Genomic DNA, 5,924 nt, shown 5'->3' on the forward strand with positions numbered 1-5,924 from the left:
CTGTGAAGCCATCCAGCAGAGTTCCCTCCGAATCCAGCCCGGTGAATCCCACAGTAAAACTCAGCAGTGTCTGGTTGGCTCCATAAAGCTGGCTTTATGGAGCTGAGGGAGATTATAGGCGAGACAGTGCAGCTTTATTTGTATAGCACCCATGCAGACACAGAGGCAGTTTAAAATGCACAGAGTAACATACTGTAAAGTGAAAAATACCTCAGAACAACATTTAAAATCACATTTAGGTTCAAAAGAGCTGTAGTGCTTGTGGAAATAAACACCTGCTGCCTTCAGCTCTGTGCCACCGTCCGGCACTTCACAGTCACTCTGACAGAGAAAGATAAAACTTCAGTCTGACAGCAGGGTTTATCTGTAATTACTGCATGTCTGACTCTTTTGTGTCATGTGTTATCATTGATAGGGATTGATGGTCTGCATTGTGAGAGACAACAGCAGCTGAGACAAAAGTTTTATTTTTCTTCATTGTGCTTCATTGTTCGTCTGTGTTCTGCCTCTGCAGCAGGGAGCGTGTTCACATTCATCCTGTGTGTTAAAGGTCACAGCTTCTGCTTCTGAGCAGCTCTTACTATTTCTACAGATGTGCTGTCGAGTACCTGCAGCCAGAGAGAGACCGTGAGTGGTTGTATGTGCTTACCTGTGTTCATCTTCACAATCGTCTCTCTGTTGTAGTAATAGCCCAGGATGGAGAGTAACTAATTACTCTTGTAACTGTAGTAGAGGTATTTGTATATTTTTTTTTACTCTGGACACAAAACTGACACTTCTGCTAAAGGTGGAGGAAACAAACTCTGTGGACCTAAACCCAGCCGATTCCCTGTCAGACCTGTCTGATGAGAAAATCCCTCGCTATATTTAATGAGACCACTGCATCTTCAGGCCCAAAAGAAAACGGCAAACCAGTGAAATTAGAAATTTTCAGTTAATGAGCTGCACTTAATTGCGTATGGTGCAGTAAGTATACGACCATGTGTACACATGATCAATCTTCTTTACTGATTTCAGATGTGCTAATGTTGTACTTAATGTGCTCACAACAAACAATTAGTACAAAGTGACATATGCTTGACTACCTACGTGCACTTGGCTATGCTATTTAGACATACTATAACTTTTGTAATTAGGAGTATTTACAGCTGCATTCATTGTTTTTCCTCCCAGTTGGAGGCACAGGAACACACCGTCAACACAACACTGACAACTCATCGTTACTAATAAAACTAGGAGCTCAGGGTCCTTTTAATATTTGTTTGTCCTTTCTGAGTTTACTAAGAAAGATCAATCAAAATTTATTGCCAAGTATTATTAAAACACAAGATTACATCTATACCCCTTTACGCACATTTATTGACTCATTTAGCTGCACTTTTAAATAAAATTTTATATGAAAAGTTTTGTATAGATGTCACTTTTTTCTTAAAAGTGTAATAAAGTATTGTACCCATTCATGTAGAGAAGTAAAATATTCTTCTACTCTTTCAACCCCTGCTAACAAATCTGTGAAATAATAATATACCTGATTCAACTAAACTAGGTTGATTCTGGTAGTTAGTTAAAGCAAAACAAATCCATTTCTTCATGTGGCACATGTTTAAAGAAGCGGCTTTATCTGGAGTTTTACATGGTGAAGCCCTGTAGATCCACGGGATCCCTCCCATCCAGCATCTGTACATGCTATCCAGTGTCATCGTGGCCCGAGTAAAGGCATGGGGAAGGTATTACAGGTGAAATCACCACTGTTTGAACAGCTGTAAATCACAGCAGTGAGATGAAGTCCTTGGTTCACTGCCCCCCCGAGAGGAGGGAGGGTGTGGAGAAAGAGGAAGTGATAAGGACATCAATCATTGCCACTTGGCTACACTCCACTCCTTCATTTCTGTCCTGTTCCTCTGTCCTCGTCAATGTTTTATTTTCATGTGGTAAGCTGAGGTGGAGCTGTTGGTCACACGCTGGCATTGAACTGTGCTCACTTGGGGGAAAGCCCTGTGGTTTATGTACCTGGCCATCCACACCAGCCTCCTCCTAATGAGCACTCTGTGCCGCTATATACTACGTCATGTTACTTACTCGTTTTCTGGTGTCATCATTACTGTGGTTACCAGACGTTGTTAAACTATAACATGTAATGGTTGTAATAACCCGCTGGCGCTTATGACGTATACAGTCGTTTTTTGCAGGACAGTCTCCTACAATCAAATTTAAGAATAGTGACTCCACCAAATAGTCCAATCAGCCTTTGAACACTCCAGGTGTAATTTAGGTCATATGTATTATAAACCTCTTCCTCAGATTCCCAGAGACACGTCCTTGGTGTCTGTGACCTGACCCTGACGTGTGTACTCAGCAGGTAAATAACATTTTGATGTTGACTCATTGTCACTTGTCTAGAGAGCACGACAAAGTTGACTTCAACAAAATCCTCAAGTTTCAGTCAATTTCTTACATTTTATTACTGTTGCACCATTTATACAAGTACATATAATGTCGAATGCATCAATTTCCATATCATCTTTTTGTTTGTTTGAAAGAACGTGTGGTGTGGAAATAGCAATGGTTGAGACATGGGATGAAAATATAAACTGTAGTTGCCATGGATGCAGACTGCAAAGATTTTTTTTGTTTGTTTGTTTTTTTGTTTTTTTTTTCTTCACTTGACCAAAAAGACAGGAATACAGGTTCACCCAACCACGGACATGCAAATTACTGAGTCGAGAGAAGAAGAGAAACTGAACCGAGTGACACACAATGCTCCTCGAGAGTTTGTTTCTGCTACGGTTTGACAAGTGCTAGGAGGAAAACCTTGTGTGTTTGATGGATGCAACTCAAATGTTGGCTGAGATGAATAAATATATAAACATATATATACATATATGAAAGGGTGGAAAGTATGAAAGTGCAATTTTGGGGGTGCTGGTATTTCTTTGTCTTTATTCCTGCACACTTCAGAGGAAAATTCTGTAGAGCTTCCTCCGCTGTAGTTACTGTATGTGAAAACGTCATTTAAAATAATAAAATATCACTTGTATTTCTTGTCCTTTTATTATTTTTCTGTATTCCCTCTTTCCTTTTCTTTCAGTCTGACATTTCTTCTGTTTATCGGCTTATATAAATCATGAACATCACCAAAGATCACAGAAATAGATGCAAATTTCCTTTCTTACTAATGGTACTGTATGTATACATTCAATGCTTAAGCGCTTCCTCCTTTCTTATTGAATACTTACATTTAAGTAAAAAGACTTTAGTTGCAATGTATCTTTCCACAGTAATATTGCTACTTTTACTTGAGTATAGCTGCAGGTACTGAATTCCACCACTGCATATATGTGCTTATATGTAATATATATTTCTGAAAAGTAAAAGAAAATGCATGAGGCGTGAGAATGACAAAATCAGAGGCGCCCTTTAATGTGATAGCATGGCATATGGTTGCCATCAGGGCTGTCACTTTTTTCCAAAAGTCATGTTCGAGCTGACGTGAAATTCATTCAGATTCATTTTAATGCAAGCCCCCGCCAAAAATAAAAACTAAAAAGTGTAGCTCTCGCTGCTTTGGCTGATTTATGAGCTATGTCGGGAGAGCTTAGCTAAGGTTTCATGATACGGCGCAAGGGATGGCCGCGCACTGAGCGCTTCCATGATGTATTTAGAATGTGTAGCTAACATTTTGACCCAGTGGTCTTCTTCAGGGTAAGTCAGCTGCAGGGGCAGGACGGTCGGGTGAGGCTGCAGGACAGTAATGTTAACTACGATGCCTCACTTGGAGAGCGAGACTACAGGTGAGTCCTCAGGTGTGTTGTCGTACTTGAGCAGGCGTCTGCTTTTTTACAGTCAAGAAACTGTTTTACTTTAGCTCCGGTGTCATTACTGTCAGATCAGCACAGCTTTGCTACTATCCTGCATTTTGTCCTTGCAGACATAACATTGTAGCTCTTTTTACCGAGAGCTCAACAGGACTGGAACTGGTCAAGCTGATAGTGAATTTTAAGAGTGTCCTCTGCTGGACCGCAAGGCAAATTACATTAAACGGCCTACTGCGCTTATTGACATAGCGTACATGACTGGATTCCAATAGGTCGTTATAGTTCGAATAGTTGTTTGTTGTTTTTTTCCCACCATAATCGAATGAATGTTCGAATAAAAAGCGACAACCCTAGTTGCCATAGAAACATTGGGACAGACTGCTTTGCTGATGTTCCTGTTTAATCACATGCAACTTTCAGGGTTTATGCCAATTTAAAATGGATCTAGTGGTTGCAGAGAACTAATGTTTTTGCATCAGATTTTTCCTCTTTATTGTTACGGCAGCACGTTCCTCCACGTGATTAGTTTGCCTTAGTTTACAGAATCATTATGGCTGAGCATAAAACTACCAGGCAAAAATTTCAAATTTTATAATCTCAGAAGATATAGACAGAGAGTTAGTAGTAGTTTCCATCTATATATGAGCCGATCTGGTAACAAGAGAATTTCCAAAAACCTTTCTTATTCTATACCCAAATTAAATTCCACATTGGCATTTTGGAGACTACTTATATATATTGGTACTAATTCTTAAGTTGAATCTAGGACTTCTACTCAAAGGGTGTAACTGTATTGTTTGATATTGACACTTGAGTAAGTGAAGGGTTCCACTTCCAGCGACACAGTCCGGAAACTGAAGAGTCGGTTTAGTCTACTTTCTTTTGGCAGACACAACTGAACTGACACTATCTGAACTCTCCTGATGACGCAGTGGTCCTAGCCTTCTTGGTATCGTCAGCCAGTTCAAACTATCTCTAAGCTGTGATTGTAAAGCCTGTTGCACCCAGGTCAGCAGTAGATATGTCCTTTAAAAGCAAAAGTCTTATACTTTGTAAGAATTTGGATGGAGGAGCAGAGATTTCCATCACACTTTCTAAGAACACTAGAGATAATTTCAGTGAGGCTTTGCAGATTTTATAAGCATATTACAAATGTTAAAAAACCACTTGGTTCACTTACAATATACCTAAGGGTTTCAGTACAAAATCTAGGTTTCTGAAAAATTCCTACGACTGTTTTGTGTCTAATAATGTATCTTGTTCTGAAAAGGCAGCCTTTGTCAACCTCTGACATGTCCTAGAAAGTACGAGCATTCCCAGTCCTCACAAGAAATGCCTTTAGATTTTCTCGTCAGGTTTGGCCATTAAAAAAAAACAACACAAGTGTTAAATGGATGGCAACACAATCCGATAATACAAAAAAGCTGGGGAGGGAGGATGGGTTAAACCTCCGTGGCACCAAAACTCTAGAGGTACCAAAGTAGGGCTAAGAAAGCTGAGGGCACTCTGAGGATGAGTGGAAGGGAGAGAGCTGAACAGTGGATGTATTCAGTGCAGGGCCAGCTGGTAAAGTAATTTCTTAACCCGTCCCCCGCCTTCCCTCAGAATACTTTCCCAGGTTTAGGTTTTCTGGCCTGCACAAAGCAAAGGGTGCAAGAGAGTGTATGAACACAGGCCTCCCGTGGGCCAGATGGGGTCGGGGTAAACCTCTTGACCGTATGAGGGAGAGGGATGATGGATGTGGAATGTGGTGTATGGCCGACAGAGACTCGTATCAAAGTTTAAATACTACAGCAGAAAAAAAAACAAAACAAAGGATAACAATAATAATAGCAATAACCTTCTGCAGCATTGGGAAACTTCTCCAGGTGGTTGCTCCAGTCCTCCTCAATAAACAAATCATCATCATTACAATTATTATTGTTATTGTTATTATCAGAATATGGGCAGGCTAGTTAATTTCATTTGCATTTTTATCTTTGTCGTCATTGAGTTAGGTACTTTTTCTCATTTCCGAAAAGAAGCTGTCCTTTAATCTTGAACTGCTACGGTTTGATCCTTGCTTGGTGCCTCTGTGGCGTTTGCCTCCTTGGCTGGAGGTTCGGCTGG

The sequence above is a fragment of the Monopterus albus genome, unplaced genomic scaffold (assembly GCF_001952655.1).
Source record: "Monopterus albus unplaced genomic scaffold, M_albus_1.0 scaffold193.1, whole genome shotgun sequence".
In the NCBI taxonomy this organism is placed as follows: Eukaryota; Metazoa; Chordata; class Actinopteri; order Synbranchiformes; family Synbranchidae; genus Monopterus; species Monopterus albus.